Genomic DNA, 17305 nt, shown 5'->3' with positions numbered 1-17305 from the left:
GTTCCCTGCCTGTGGACAGTCCTAGGTCCGCCCCCCTCCGTCCATGTCTAGGAAGGCGAACATCCAAACTGGCTAGGCTCCCACAAAGCCAGTACATGAAGAAGGATCAAAACCCCGTGCCATTGTCCCTGGCTTCTCATCAGTCCTCATCTACAACATATGGGCACAGGCGATCGCTTCCTAGGTATAACCCCAGCAGCACAGATATTAAGGGCAACATTGAATAAATGGGACCTACTAAAACTGAGAAGCTTCTGTAAAGCAAAGGACACTGTCACTAAGACAAAAAGGCAACCTAATGACTGGGAGAAGATCTTCACCAACCCCACAACAGACAAAGGTCTGATCTCCAAAATATATAGAGAACTCAAGAAACTAGACTTTAAAATGCTAATTAACCCAATTATAAAATGGGGCACTGAACTGAACAGAGAATTCTCAGCAGAAGAAGTTCAAATGGCCAAAAGACACTTAAGGTCATGCTCAACCTCCTTAGCAATCAGGGAAATGCAAATCAAAACAACTTTGAGATATCATCTTACACCTGTCAGAATGGCTAAAGTCAAAAACACCAATGATAGCCTTTGCTGGAGAGGCTGTGGAGGAAGGGGTACCCTCATCCATTGCTGGTGGGAATGCAATCTTGTGCAACCACTGTGGAAATCAGTGTTTCGGTTTCTCAGGAAATTCGGGATCAACCTACCCCTGGACCCAGCAATACCACTCTTGGGAATATACCCAAGAGATGCCCAATCATATAACAAAAGCATTTGTTCATCTATGTTCATAGCAGTATTATTTTTTTTTTTGGTTTTTCAAGATAGGATTTGTCGTAGCTATGGAGCCAGTCCTGGAACTCACTCTGTAGACCAGGCTGGCCTTGAACTCATAGAGATCCACCTGCCTCTGCCTCTGCCTTCCGAGTGCTGGGATTAAAGATGAGCACCACTACTGCCTGGCTCTATTTAATTTTTATTCTCACTTTGAGACCCCCAAACTGGACTTGAGCAGGCCAGCAGATCTCTTGGTTCTCTTCACAACATAGCCACATTGAATAAATTTCCCTTTTGTGTTTTTTTTTTTCTGTTAGTTTACTGTTTTGACTGGCCTTTCAAGGATAGGTGGCTAGACCTGGCTTCTTAGGGTACAGACTGTAACCGTAATTGGCTTATTAAATATGGTTGGTCAAACTTGGCTTCCTGGGGCACAGCATGTGCTCCCAAGTTTGTTAGCACTACTTTTTCCTAGTATTACAGATCTTTCACGGTAATCTCTGTATAGGATGAAGACTCTGAGAAATATCATTTCTAGCTTACCCAAGTCAGTCTAGAACAAACCATGACAACTCATTTAAGCAATTTGTTTCATTCTTTTCATGATGTATGTATGTGTACACATGTAACTATAGATGAGTTTATCAATGTGTGCATATACACACACATATGTGTATGTATTTCACATCTATTTTATTCTCTCTGAGCCTTCGAGTAGAAGTAGCAAACATGTTTCTGCTTTACTTCTTAATACTTCAGTGCCTGTTTTCTTAGACAAAGATCATGTCTGCTATGATCATCATCTGGTTTTGGAAGCTTAATATGGATGCAGTCTTTAGAATTGTGAGTCCCAGCAATAACCTTTATGGCATGTTTTTCTTTAGTATACAATCTGGTCATGTGGCAGGCAGAGTGTTTAATAGCCCCCTGAATCTAGAAGAGTTACTGGGCCTTGCTTTGTTTTTCAAGAACACAGTCGCTTCACAGAGTGTTCTTTGGTTGGGTTTTGTCTGATGTTTCCTCAACATTACATTCATGTTGTGTGGTCTCATCCAAACTATTGTGCAAATATCCTGTTAGGCAGGATCTTGTCCTGAAAGCATCAGTTCCTTTATTCCTGTTAGAATCAGGCTTTTTTTTTTTTCAAAATCCTTGAGCACAAACTTGACTCCAACATTACATTTCCTGGTGTTCTTTTTCTGTATGTATATATACATTTTGTATTTCTTTTTGCCCCAACTTCTCCTTTTCATTAAAGATCTGCATAAAAGTTATTATTACTAACAATGTGCCAGAGTCAATACTAGGCTGTCTTAAAATCTCCTCTGCCAATGCCATTAGTCCAAAACTCTTCCATTTAGCCTCTGGCAGACTTTGCATGATCTCTAGACGACTCAATATTTTTCTTCTCTGAAACTTCTTGAGCTGAGCTCCCATATTCCACATCACCCTCACGGGCTTCCTACTCTATCTTCCTTGATCCTACTAGGATGGCCCATTAAGCCCCACTTAAAATGTTCAACTGCTTTTCTTGTCCTTAGTCCCAAAGTCTACCATATTCCTCCAACAAACAGCATGATCAGGCCTGTCACAGCAATACCCTGGTCCCTGGTGTCAACTTCTGTCTCAGTTACTGTTCTATTTCTATGAAGAGACATCATAACCAAGGCAACTCTTTTTTTTTAAAAAAGATTTATTTATTTATTATGTATACAGTATTGTCAGTATTCTGTTTGCATGTGTGCCTGCAGGCCAGAACTCCTTACGGATGGTTGTGAGCCACCATGTGGTTGCTGGGAATTGAACTCAGGACCTTTGAAAGAGCAGGCAGTGCTCTTAACCACTGAGCCATTTCTCCAGCCCCCCCCTCCAAGGCAACTCTTATGAAAGGAAGTGTTTAATTGGGAGTCTTGCTTATAGTTTCAGAGGTTTAGTCCATTATCCACATGGTGGGGAGTAGATGGGCATAGTGCTGGAGCAGTAGCCAAGAGCATTAAGCCCCAACCCAGAGGCAGCAGGCAGAGAGAGAAAGAGAGAGAGAGAGAGAGAGAGAGAGAGAGAGAGAGAGAGAGAGAGAGAGAAAGAGAGAGAGAGAGAGAGCATTGTCTGAGGTTTCTGTCCTGCTCGGTTCCCACACTCATTAAGTCCCAAAGAAATTACACAGAGGTATACATTAATCATAAACTGATTGGCCCATTAGCTCAGGCTTCTTATTAACTCTTATAACTTACATTAGCCCATTATTCTTATCTGTGTTAGTCACATGGCTCAGTACCTTTTTCAGTGGCGTAGTCACATCCTGCTTCATCTGTGTCTAGACAGGACTTCAGAGGGAGCTTCCCTCTTCCCAGAATTCTCCTGTTCTCATTGACCTGCCTATACTTCCTGTCTGGTTGTCCTGCCTATACTTCCTGCCTGGCTACTGGCCAATCAGCGTTTATTTAAAACATGATTGACAGAATATAGGCAACTGTCCCACACAGAGAGAGAGAGGATCTGCCATGACTTTTGAAGCCTCAGAACCCACTCCTAGTGACACACTGCCTCCAAAATGGATACACCTACCTCATACTTCCTAACCCTGTCAAACAGTTTATCAACTAGAAATTAAACCTCTGGGGCCATTGTCATTTAACCATCACAGAGACAGAGTCATATGTAGGTCAAACTGGCCTCAAACTCTGTATTAGTTTCTTTTCCGATGTTATGATAAAACATAGTGACCAAAAGTGACTTATAGAAGGAAAAGTTTGCCGGGTGGTAGTGGCACACGCCTTTAATCCCAACACTCGGGAGGCAGAGGCAGGCGGATCTCTGTGAGTTCAAGGCCAGCCTGGTCTACAGAGTGAGTTCTAGGACAGCTAGGACTGTTACACAGAGAAACTCTGTCTTAAAAAACCAAAACCAAAAATAAATAAATAAATAAATAAAGCAAGCTTATTTTGGCTTGCAGTTCCAAATGGATAAGAGTCCATCATGGGGGAGGCATAATAGCAGTCAGACTTGGCAGCCAGAGAAAGAAACCAAGAAATCACATCCTCAACTGAAAGCATGAAGCACAGAGAGTGTGAACCAGGAGTGGGTCAAGGCCATGTGATCTTAAAGTCCACCCAAAGCATTGAAAATTCCTTAAACAGTGCCACCATCTAAGGACCAAGTATTCAAATACCTGAGCCTATGAAGTATCTTTCTTATGCAAACCACAACAGTCCACTCCTTGGCCTACATAGGCTTGCTACACAATGATGCAAAATGCAACTTCCAAAGTCCCCATCCTCTTTCACAGTCTCAATACTTTTTGAAGGTCCAAAGTCTCTTCTGGATCTCAAGGCAATCTCTTAACTGTAGCAAATTACATAATTCCAACATAAATGGTGGAGAATATACATTACCATTCCAAAAGAGAGGAATGGGAGGGAGGGCATCATGAGGAAGTATTGGACCAAAGTAAGATTGGAACCCTGCAGGGAAAACACCAAATCCTGTAAACAGCAAATGCTGTAGCCCCATGTCAAGTAGCAAAGGGCTTAGATGGCTTCATCCCTCCAGCTTTGCTGCCTACAGCATCTAGCTCTCTTTTGGACTGGTTCCATTTCTGATGTGGGAAGTCCTGTATATATGTGTTGCTTTTATTGGTTAATGAATAAAGAAGCTGCTTTTAGCCAGTGGCTTAAGAGAATATAGCCAGGCTGGAAAGGATATATAGAGAGAGTAGGTGGAGTCAGGAGAAGCCATGGAGCCACCACCGCAGACAGACATGCTGGAAACTTGCTGGTAAGCCACGGCCACATGGCAATACACAGATTAATAGAAATGGGTTAACCAAAGATATAAGAGCTAGCTAGCAATACACTTAGGTGATTGGCCAAGCAGTGATTTAGATAATAAAGTTTCTGTGTGGTTATTTTGCGTCAGGGAGGCTGGGAACAAATAAGCAGACCTCCCCCAACACATTTCCTCTCTGCAGCTCTCATTGGCAGCTGTCTCTCAGCTCCAGCATCGCTAGCATCTTGGGGTCTCCACTACAGCCCAGATTTCACTTTCACAGCTTCATGCAATGGTCTCTCAGAGCCTGCCCTACCCATGGCCTCAGTGACCCTCTGAAACCAGGGAGGGAGAATACATGGCCCCTTCACCCTTGCATTCTTCGTGACTCTGAAGTCAGCACCAAGTTTGACTGCCAGCTTAGGATGGACACCGACCTCCTTGAATCACATTAGCATCACCCTTTTTTATTCTGTTGCTTTTCACAAGTTGGAAGCTTGGCTGGATGGGGCACCTTACCCCTCTTTCCAGTGCAGAGCTGAAGGCCTTCCTTTAACTGTGCTCATCTCCTTGCTATTTAGAGCTTCTCTTCCAGCACTTGCTCTGGTTCTAACATGAAGCTTCCTAGTGTTCTTTTTCTCACCAAGTTACACATTTCTGTTCTGGTGGAAGCTCCACCCCAGCCCCTGGCATCCATAATACCCAAAGAGTCTGGGATATTCTGGCGAAAGTACCACCTCAATTCCCTTCCCCCCTTTCTGCCCCCCAAACCCTGCCTCATCTCAGAAAGCCCACCAAATATGGTTTCTCCCCCAGAGATGCTCAAGACCACTCCCACAGGGTATTTAAACTGCCCCCCAGAAAACAGACACATGGTTTTTCAGTCTCTCTTCCCTATCTCCTCTCTGGACTTTTTCTAATTCGGTTTGATTTGGTCTGATTTGGATTGCTGTGTCGGTGAAGAGGCTTCTCGGGGTGCAGAAAAATTTTCAATTTTGTATTTCTTTCTGCCTCATTTGTTCTTTTTCCTTGTATACCAACATAAGTGCTATCAATAACAACCACACCACAGGTTCAATGTTATGGTGTCTTGAAATTTCCTCCACCAAAGAAATTAGTCCATTAGCTTCAGGCAAGTTCTTAATTTAAGGGCAGAAGGCAGCCAGGTTATTTGCCAAAATATCACAGGAACGGCCTCTTACCCAGTTGCTGTTAAAGTATTCATACTGCCTTCCAGCCTCTCACTAGAATGTGTGGTGATGTATTTTCTGGATAAACCTCTTGCCTTCAGACACTGAACTTTTTCCAGACCTGGCAGCTAAGTTAATAATATGCCTCAAGGGGCTGGAGAGATGGCTCAGCGGTTAAGAGCATAGCCTGCTCTTCCAAAGGTCCTGAGTTCAATTCCCAGCAACCACATGGTGGCTCACAACCATCTGTAATGAGGTCTGGTGCCCTCTTCTGGCCTGCAGGCATACATGTAGACAGAATATTGTATACATAATAAATAAATAAATAAATAAATATTTTTTAAAAAATAATATGCCTCAAGATCTTTTAGGACTGTGCCCTTAACCTGCTGCCCTGCTCTGTTTTCAGTCTGTTTACGTGTAACCTAAGAACAATGTGACCGAGCAACCTGACTATGTCTTGGACTTCCCATGCGATCAGCTTTGATAGCTTAAGCTGAGCACATAGCTTTCATCTTATGTTATGTATTCTTCCATGCCCCTGACCCAGAATACTAGCTCTGCATGTGCTTGTATGTTGTACTCGTCTGCTGAAAGCAACCTTCAACAAAACAAATACCCACAGTAAATTTTGGGAGCAACATATGGATATACGTTGTTACATCTATGTGGTTTTGCCTGTTATTCTGGGTTGGGTGGGGTCAGTAAAGTGATGCCTTCCATTGTGAAACTGTTAAAGATTTCTGTACAGAAGCTCTCATTCCTTTCCCAGAGCATAGATTCTGTGTTCTTCATTAAATACAGAGGAAAACCCTTTGTTAAAGATACACACAAGCTCAACAACACAAAGGCACAACACACAGACAAATCAGACAGGCAACTGGGCCACACAGAGCAGACATACAGAACAGACAGACTATAGACAGGCCAGTAACCACCAACTACAGACAAATGACACAGGGAGAGGTAGAAAATCCAAAACTGGGCTCACTCTTGGTTTAAGCCCATCAAGGGGAAGTTGCTTTTAAAAATTCCTTAATGTGATATTTTGGTGCCCCCTCTGGGGTTTCCTTAACACATTAACTAATGCAAGAATGGCCCTTTAACTTCTGTTTACAGCATTCAACTGTTTTTATAGTCCAAAGTTTTAGAGTCTTCCACATAAAAACATCCTGGAGAAAATGGACATATATTCATGCATTTGTGGGTCTCATGTACCTCAAAAAGGTATGTTGAGGTTACTCTAGTGTAGCCTTTATTTGGGCATAGGGTCACTGTGATTGAATTCACCAAGATAAAGTCATTCTGAAGAAGAATAAAAACTTAATTCAAAGGCAGCTGTTCTGTTCAAGAATTCTTCTTTAAAGCTGTGATACAGAAATGCTGCTTGAGTTTCTAGCATGCTTCTTTGTCTTAATAATGCATGCAAGCAATTCTTCAAAGAAATGGTGTGGGGATGTAGAATCCTGATTTTTAGAGTTTTTTTTTCCCATGCAGAAGGATTACAATTTATTTATTTATTTGCAGTCTTGTGGCCCAAACCTGGGGTCTTGAATATACTGAGGAAGTACTCTGAGCCCTATTCCCAGTCCCTTCTGGTGCCTTTTCATTTTAAGACTGTTTTGGATGGAGCTGGAGAGGTGGCTCAGTGATTTAGATCACTTGCTGCTCCTGCAGAGGACCCATTTAATTCCTAGCATCCACATGGCTGCTCCCAATTACCTGTAACTTCAGTTTCAAGGGGGAAATCCCACGCCCTCTTCTGGCCTCTGTGGGCACTGCATATGGTACATAGACATACATTTAGGCAAAACACTCATATATAGAAAATAAAAATAAATACATCTCAAAAAGAAATTTCAGTTGGAATTGTTTTATTATGCACAAGACAGCCAGGCTAGTTCGAGAATTCTTGACTTGCCTTTTTCTTTTTTTTTTTTTTTTTTTTTTTTTTTTTTTTTTTTTGGTTTTTCGAGACAGGGTTTCTCTGTGGTTTTGGAGCCTGTCCTGGAACTAGCTGTGTAGACCAGGCTGGTCTCGAACTCACAGAGATCCGCCTGCCTCTGCCTCCCGAGTGCTGGGATTAAAGGCGTGCGCCACCACCGCCCGGCCTTGACTTGCCTTTTTCTATTCTTCCAATCTATAACGTGACCTTTTGTCTGGATTTGTGTGTATGTGCTAGGGATGAAACTGGCCTCCCCCATGCTAAAAGAGATAATCTGCCACCAAGCCACACCCTCTTGCCCCTTGCCAGAAGTTTGTCCTTAAAGGCTAAATTTGGGGACGTAAATGAACTTGCCATGCAAGCCTGACAACTTGAGTTAGATCCCAGGACCTCATGGGGTGAAAGCAGAGAAGCTACTCCCTAAAGTTGCCCCCCTCATAATAATAAATAAAGCGAAGAAGCATAATAAAATGAAGAAGTGTAAATTTTTATCAAAATATGTCTTGCAGTTAATTGATATAGGTCAGTTCGCCAAGTCCCTGAAAGGTCCATTTAAGTTGTAATTCTCTTATTTCTAGAAAGTTTTCTTGAATTAGTCTTTGGAAATGAGCTCTCCCCTACTATTTCTCCTCAGGGACTTCAACTATACACAGGTTGGTGATTTTGCGCAGTTCCCGCTTCCACCGCATTTTCCTCTTACCCTTTTTACTTTTCTGCTTCTAGTTTCTTGTCTATTTCCCACTCTATTCAACATTCTTTCTTCAATTTTATTAGACTCTCTTCTGTGAATGGCTGGTAATTTACTTATTTCTGAGGTGGCCGTTTGCTAGGTTCTTTCCTGAGTTCAAATCTCATGCATTTCTTCCCATCTGACCCTTCCTTTTTTTGTTGTTGTTCATTTCTATTCTTAGCTTGGTAATTTCGATTTTTTTAAAAAAAAAAAATAAAGGGCAGAGCAGGCCAGCAGAGGTACTGGGACTGGTTTTATAGAGCATTCTGAGCCGCTATGGATGTGTCCAGAGTTGAACCTGAGTCGTCTGGAAGAGCAGCCAGAACCACCCAATATGAGTGCAAGAACTGAATTCAGGTCTTTTCGAAGGGCAACAAACATTTTAACTGCTGGGCCATCTCTAGACCCACAATTTATTTTTATGTGCATGTATGGTTCATGATGTATGTGTGTGTGCACACGTGTGTCCTTTAGAGACCTGAGATGAAGTTGCAACTGTAAGCTACATGATGTGGGTGCTGAGAACCAAACCCTCTGAAAGAACAGCGAGTAGCAAGCAACACTAGCTGCTGAGCCAGCTCTCTAGCCTTTTGGATTTTTTTAATATCAAAAATTTAAGAGTATTTAATTTAGATTGGATTTTTGTTAGTTTTCTGCTTGATGGTTGACTTTTATGAAGACAATTCTCAGCTAATTCTTCGTTGCTTTTGTTTGTTTGGGGTTTGTCTGCTTTGTGGCAGGATCACTGTGTAGCTCCGGCTAGCCTAGAACACACTATGTAGACAAGCCTGGCTTTGAACTTGCAGTCATCATTCTGCTTTTGCCTCCCAAGAGCTGGGAATAAAGTCATGCACCACCAGCGCCTAGCCCAATTATTTACTCCTACTTAAAGAGATAGCATTGCATTTTAAATAAATGTAATGAAAAGAAACATAAAAACTTGTAGTTTTGAAAGGGAATAAAAGTTATCAAAAGTTAATTGGGGTGGCTAGGGAGATAGCATGAAGGCCTGAGTTTGAACCTCAGAATTCACATGAAGTCAGATGTGGGAAGAGAGACAGGCAGATCTCTGGGGCTTGCTGATCAGATAGTCTAGCTTCTCACAAGCTCTTTGCCAACGAGAAACCCTATTTCAGAAAACCAAGATGGATGATACCAGAGGAAAGACACCTAGGGTTGACCTCTGGACCTCACACACACGTACACACACACACTCACACTTATACATGCACACACACACATTATTCATAACTTTTCCATCCCAGACATACAACTATATGCTCATTTTGAACAAAACTAGTGTACACCAATCAACTTTCTACAGGGCCAATGGAGGTTGTTGATTCTCAACCTAAAGGGTTGGATTTGTTAACAATTTTACATGCAGGGGGTGATATGTAGCCTAAATATTCTGTGTTTTGTCTTAATGACTTATTTACTTTCAGTCAGTTTTGCTATGTATCCCTGGTTGACCTAGTATCCACACTACATCCCAGGCTGACCTCAAACTCACAGCAATCCTCCTGCCTCACTCTCCTAAATGCTGGGATTACAGGTATGCACCACCATGCTTGGCTGTAACTAATCTTAAGAGATATGCTAATAGCAATGAAAAATGGATATTTTAATGTAGTTCATTATGATCAATATATTCATTTGAAACACTCATCAAAGGTACAATTTCTTCCCCATGTCTTTTTTTTTTAATTTTCAACATTTTGGGTTTTTTTTTAAATTATTAATTTATTATGTATACAATGTTCTGTCTGCATGTATGCCTGCCCACCAGAAGAGGGCATCAGGTCTCATAGATGGTTGTGAGCCACCATGTGGTTGCTGGGAATTGAACTCAGGTCCTCTGGAAGAGGTTAAGAGCCAGTGTTCTTAACCTCTGAGCTATCTCGCCAGCCCTTCCCCATGTCTTCAAATATATAATTTATAATGTTGAAGTCGGAGTTAAAAAACAAATTGGAATGTAGCTCTTCCCCAGTAAAACACATGTTCCTAAGTGCATATGCACACGTGCACGCATGTTCTCTCTCTTTCTCTTACACACACACACACACACACACACACACACACACACACACACACGATGTAGGAGTTAAGCATGGTGTGGTAACACCCACCTGTAATCCTAGCATTTAGGAGGTGATAGCAGAAAGGTATGATACTAGCTGGGCATATAAGGTGAGTTTCAGTACAGCCTGGACTATATCCAGAGACCCTGTCTCAAAGGGCATGGTGGTATATGCCTTTAATCCCAGAGGCAGAGGCAGAAAGAAGGATCTCTGTTGAGTTCTAGGCCAGCCTGATCTACAAAGTGAGCTTCATGACAGCCAGGGCTATATACAGAGACCCTGTCTCAAAACAAAACAAAAGTAAGAGTTAAATATAAATTCTGGATTTTACTTAATTGTAGTAATAGTTGACCAACTGCCTTTAACACATTTGTCTTTATGAGATTGCTTCACTGGGCATGAACTAGTTATAGATCATTCTATGTGTGACTCACTATGCAAGCTTTACAACCAAACTTGTTCAACAAGCCTGTTGTTGTACTTGGCAATCATAGAATATCACATTGTTGTAAAACTTTCTTACCACAAGTGGTGTGGCACATACCTGCAATCCTGGCAGTTAGGAGGTTGACACAGGAGACCAAACAGTTTGAAGACAGCCTGAGCTATATAGCAAGTTCCAGACCAGCATGGGCTACATTATGAGACCCTGTCTCAAACAAACTTCTCTCATCTGAGTACTACCTGGACCTAAGCCTGCTTAGCTTCCCAGGTCAGAGAAGATCGGGGGGTGTTTGGGGAAGTATGTCTACAGACAACTTCAGCAGGAACTCCATTTGTTGGTACTTATCTGGCTGTGCCGGTCCATTCTGAGAAGGTCCCTAGTCTAGAAGACACCTTCTCTCCTCAGGAGTAGAGGTGTGCCGGTGCCTTCCTACTTCCTCATTTTGTCAGGTAAGTGTAGTAATAAGAGCAGCGGGGCTGCATCCCCAGCACCCCAACCGCCCACATGGCTAGCTTATGCCCTGAAATAATTACGCGGACACTGTATTCATTTAAAGCACCGCTAGGTGTGCTTACCAGGAAGATTCTAGCCTACGTCTATCCTGGGTCGGAGCTTCATCGCGTGTGTCTGGCCGGGTGAGAGGAGCATTGCGTCTCTGCTCCAGAGAGCAGAGCTGTCAAGTCTGAGCCCACTTCCTCTTCCTCCCAGCATTCTGTTCTGTTTACTCCTCCCACCTATGTTTTAACCTATGAGGGCCAGCCAAGCAGTTTCTTTATTTTTTTAACCAATGACCTTCCTCCATCAGGTAAGGTTCATTCCCAACTGATAGCACGTTTGCTTGCTTAAAATCCCAGACTTTCTCCCCAAGATGTGCCTGTGGCTAACTTGAAAATTCAGTTTATTCAGAGAAGTCAAAAATGCAAACTGGGAAAAAGGATCTTCGACAATTGGTGCTGGTCAAACTGGATGCCAGCAAGTGGAAGAATCCAAATTGATCCATATCTATTCCTTGCACAAAACTCAAGTCCAAGTGTGTTGGAGAAAGGAGACGCTTGTTTGTCCTGGCTGCCTAGAACTGAAATAATCACACAGAAACTGTAATTAAAACACTGCTTGACCCATTAGCTCTAACTTCTTATTGGCTAATTCTTACAACTTAATTTAACCCATTTCTATTAATCTGTGTATCGCCACGTGGCAATGGTTTATCAGGTAAAATTCCAGTGTCTGTCTCTGGCAGCTCCATGGCATCTCTCCTAACTCTGCCTCCTTTCTCCCAGCATGCCATTTAGTTTTCCCTGCCTACCTAAGTTCTGCCCTATCAGCAAGCCAAGGCAGTTTCTTTATTCATTAACCAATGAAAGCAACACATAGACAGAAGGACCTCCCATACCACAAGTGGATAAATAACATAAAACCAGATACATGGAACCTGATAAAAGTCAAAATGGGGAATAGCCTTGAACTCATTGGCACAAGAGATAACTTCCTGACTAGAATACCAATAACACAGGCACTAAGACCAACAATCAATAGATGGGACGTTGTGAAACTGAAAAGCATCTGTATGGCAAAGGTCACCATCATTCAAACAAAGTGACAGGCAGCCTACAGAATGGGAAAAGATCTTTACTAATTATACATTCCATAGAGGGTTAGTATCTAAAGCATATAAAGAACAAAACAAACCCTTGACATTAAAAAAGAATAACCTAATTAAAAAATGGGGTACAGACTTAAGCAGAGTTTTCTAAAGGAATTCAAATGTCTGAGAAACACTTAAAGAAATATTCAGCACCCTTAGTCATCAGGGAAATGCAAATCAAAACTACTTTGAGATTTCATCTTACACTTATCAAAATGCTAAGATCAATTAAAACAAATGACCGCTCATGCTGGTGAGAATGTGGAGCAAGGGGAACACTCCTCCACTGCTGGTGGGGGCAGTGCAAACTATTCCACTATGGAAATCAAGGTGGTTCCTCTAGAAGCTGTGAATCAGTGTCCCTCAAGATCCAGCTATACCACTCTCCAGCATATGCCAAGAGTTTATATCCTGCTACACAGATACTTGTTCATCCATGTTCATTGCTGCTCTATTCATAATAGCCTAGATGTCCATCAAAAGATGAATCATGAAACTGTGGTACATTTACATAATGGAATACTACTCAGCTGTTAAAAATTTATAAAATTTGCAGGTAAATGAATAGAACTAGAAAAACCCATCCTGAGTAAGGTAACTCGGACTCCAAAAAGACAAATACTGTATGTTTTCATTTTATATGTGGATATTAGCTTTTATGCCTTCAAAAGGCATGCTATAATCCTTATAACCACAGAGGTTAGGCATAGAGTAAGGGACTGGGGGTAGGCAGGATATCCCAAGGAATGGGAAATAGAATACATAGCTATAGAGCAATGTGGGGAGACAAAAGTGGGAGGATTAAATGGGGAGGAGGCTAGAAGAGAGGGGTAAGAGAGGGAATAACGAGGAAGAACAACTAACATTAAGTGCCATTTGAGGTGTCTATTTTACTGGAGAAAGCTTTCTTTCTTTCTTTCTTTCTTTCTTTCTTTCTTTTGTTTTTTGTTTTTTTTTTGTTTGTTTGTTTTTCAAGACAGGGTTTCACTGTAGTTTTGGATCCTGTCCTGGAACTAGCTCTTGTAGACCAGACCAGGCTGGCCTCGAACTCACAGAGATCCGCTTGCCTCTGCCTCCTGAGTGCTGGGATTAAAGGTGTGCACCACCACCACCTGGCTTATAGAAGCTTTCTAAAATATATTGGAGTCACCAAATAAAAGGGCGTCTTAGCTAGGGTTTCTATTGCTGTGAAAACACGCCATGCGCACAGCAACTCTTATAAAGAAAACATTTAACTGTGGTGGCTCACTTACAGTTCAGAGGTTCCATCCCTCATGGCAGGGAGCATGGCAGCATGCAGGCAGGCATGGTGCTGGAGAAACAGCAGAGTGTCCTACATCTTGCAGGCAACAGGAAGTCGACAGGTTCACTGGGTGGTATCCTGAGTATATGAAATGTCAAAGCCCACCCCTACAGTGACACACTTCCTCCAACAAGGCCATCCTCACTCCAACAAAGCCACACCTCCTAACAGTGCCACTCCCTAGGAGAATATGGGATTATGGGGGCCAATTCCATTCAAACTACCACACAGGGGAAACAATGCCCCAACTAGACACCTTTTGCCAAGTGAAACCTCAAGTACCAGGAATAGGGTCCATCTAGTGTAGTTCACACAGTGGCATGCACTCAGGTGGTCAGGCTTGGCAGCAATGCCTTTACCATTTCTCTCGCCCCGTAGCTTCAATTTAATCACGAGCAAACATCAAACCCAAATTGGAAGGCATTCTATGGAATAACTGTGTCCCAGATTAAAGATGACCAAGTAGACATGACAACTGAATAGGACGTGTGCTCCTGGACTGGACTCCAACCTAGGAGGAGGACCTTAGGACAACCGACAAAGCTGAAGTGGAAGTCTGTGCCTTTGCTCACAAGTGAGACACCATCAATGGGCACAGTGGGAAGTCAGAGTTCCTGGAAGGCAGCGCTGCTGGGATTTGTATTTATGAAGCACCCATATACTTACAATGTGCCTCCCACCTATTGCCAGTTCCCACAAAGTTGGGGTCTAGCCACCTGCATTACATAGATTAAAAACAGATTCTAAGACTCAGGGATTTGCCCCAAATTGGCCAGCTAGTAAGTGAAGCCACAAATTCCATCTACCTGGGTGACTGCACTGCATTTCATCATGGTATTGCTCTAACAGCCTTCGTTCACTATGGTTTTCAAAAGAAACTGTCATGTGTTTAAGCATTCTGTCATGGAAAGGCTCGGGGGGTGGGGGTTTAAACCCCAAACAAAACAAAAGAACAAAAAAACTTGCCAAAATCTAAGGTTAGAAGGCCTGCTGCCAGGGCATAGCCATTTGACAGTGGAAAGAAATTGCTAGGGTTTTGTTTTGTTTTGTGTCTCGGTTTTTGACAGACACCTGCTTTGTAACCCTGCTGGATTCAAACTTGGGTGATCTTCCTGCCATAGCTTCCTGAGCATTGGGATAACAGGTGTGGGCAAGAGGGGAAACCAGAAACCAGCTGCACAGGCTACTCAGTGTCTTGAGGCCACGCCAACCTTACCACATCTCTCCTGGAACTCCCTTCCTCCCACTTCCTCACTATGCCGGCCCCTTTGAGCCTCACTGCCCAGTATGTACACTCAGAATGTAAGTTACCCTACACACGGGAGACAAAGAAGCCAAAATTAAAAAAACAAAAAATCTACTATATCGGGGCTCTGTCTTTGAGGGTGGAAAACCCAGAGACTGTGCTAATACATGATAAACTGTTTCCTACTAGAGCCCTGGCCTCTGATAACAAAGCCTCTACCGCCATCAATACGTGTAGCCCATGAAATTGTTAGAAAGTTATAGACTGTGGATAAAAGCTCAATTGCTAAAGTACTTGCCTAGCATGTGTGGGGCCCTGGGTTCAACCCCCAGAACTGCAAGAAAACAAAGAACAAAGAATTGTTGGGCAAAAAGTCAGTTTGTGCAGCTGGGTATGAGTGCATTCCCGTAAAATCCCAGCACTCAGGAGGAGCAGGAGGATCAGGAGGGTCAAGGTCAGCCTCTATATGTGTGTACACACACACCCGTAAAATCCCAGCACTCAGGAGGGGCGGGAGGATCAGGAGGGTCAAGGTCAGCCTCTATATATGTGTGTACACACACACCCCGTTTGAAGCCAACCTGAACTACTTGAGACCCTGTCTCAAAGTAAAAAGGCTCCTGAGCTGGTCATGGTGGTGCCACTCGCCTGTAATCCCAGCATTCAGGAGGCTAAGGTAGGAGGGTGGCCTGGTTTGCACAATCCAGCATAAATTACATAATGAGACCATGTCTCAGAAAAACAGTTTCTGGCTCCCAACGAATCGGGGTCTGGGTGTGAGAGGAAAAGATAGAACTGCAGAAAATAAAAACGGCTTCTGTGTTATTCCTTGGGGTTAGGTCAATGATATTTACCACGTGTAGAACCTCAAATATTTTCTAAAGCTGGGCTCAGTGAGACTTGAGCCAGTAGTCCACCATGAGTCTGCCTGCCCTGTCTCTCAGTCTCCACTGTGATTTATGTTCCCGAACAAATTAGACTTAATTTCAGAGCAAATCATCAGCAACAGGTATAATAATCTTGGCAGAACATTTATTTTAATTAATTGCTTTCTGCTTAATGTAGATAGGAGGATACTGGTGCCATTTACCCTATAAGGATTAGTGCTGTCATGTAGCTCATTTTTCTTCCCCTGGAACTCAGTCTCATCGGTTTTAAATTCCAAAGACATTGGTTTACTTCGTATTTAATCATAACAGTCTAACTTCTGTGGCAAAGTTTATGACAGACACTTGTGAAAGAAAAATGGATCCTGAGAGCCTTGCTGTATGAGAGATTCCTGCTTCTCTCCACAGGTCCTGTCAGGTAACCTGAGAGTCAGATGGGAACTGAATGACTCTCACCCCCACAGACCTGGCGAGGGGTAAGTGTGTAGACACATGTGCGCTTCCACAGACCTGGCGAGGGGTAAGCGTGCAGAACACGTGTGTGCTTCCACAGACCTGGCGAGGGGTAAGCATGCAGAACACGTGTGTGCTTCCACAGACCTGGCGAGGGGTAAGCGTGCAGAACACGTGTGTGCTTCCACAGACCTGGCGAGGGGTAAGTGTGTAGACACATGTGCGCTTCCACAGACCTGGCGAGGGGTAAGTGTGTAGACACACGTGCACTTCCACAGACCTGGCGAGGGGTAAGCGTGCAGAACACGTGTGTGCTTCCACAGACCTGGCGAGGGGTAAGTGTGTAGACACATGTGCACTTTTAGAACAGTGTTGACTTTTTCTCCATGAAGCTATCAACTTCACTCTCACTTAACTTCAATGAAAGGCAAAAAGAAACTCCACTGAATGGAAGTTTAACATATAACTGTCAAAAGCACCCGGCAGTAAGTGATAGAAAACTGTAAATCCTGTCCCTTTTCAGAGCTGCCATGCTCAGTGTTGTCTGGAAATGAGCTTCAGAATCGGCTTCTGGGAGGGGGTGTTACACAATACAAACATGAAATTAAATGTTCAAATACATGTGTTTTAGGAAACAAAATTGTAACCATAATTCCTCACCTTAGAAAGCACTTTCTTTTCTAATCAATTGCTTGTTCATCTTTTAAAATGCTACAGGAAAATTTAATCCTTTCCAACATAGTCAAGTATGAATTTATCATGTATGCTACACAAATTCAATAATAAGAATGGAATTAAAATACCTTCCTTATATATATGAACCCTTCGTATAATAAACAGCC

The sequence above is a fragment of the Microtus oregoni genome, unplaced genomic scaffold (genome assembly GCF_018167655.1).
Source record: "Microtus oregoni isolate MIOR12 unplaced genomic scaffold, Mior012 000147F_ref0000457, whole genome shotgun sequence".
Classification (NCBI taxonomy): Eukaryota; Metazoa; Chordata; class Mammalia; order Rodentia; family Cricetidae; genus Microtus; species Microtus oregoni.
Note: the sequence above shows the minus strand (reverse complement) of the source record.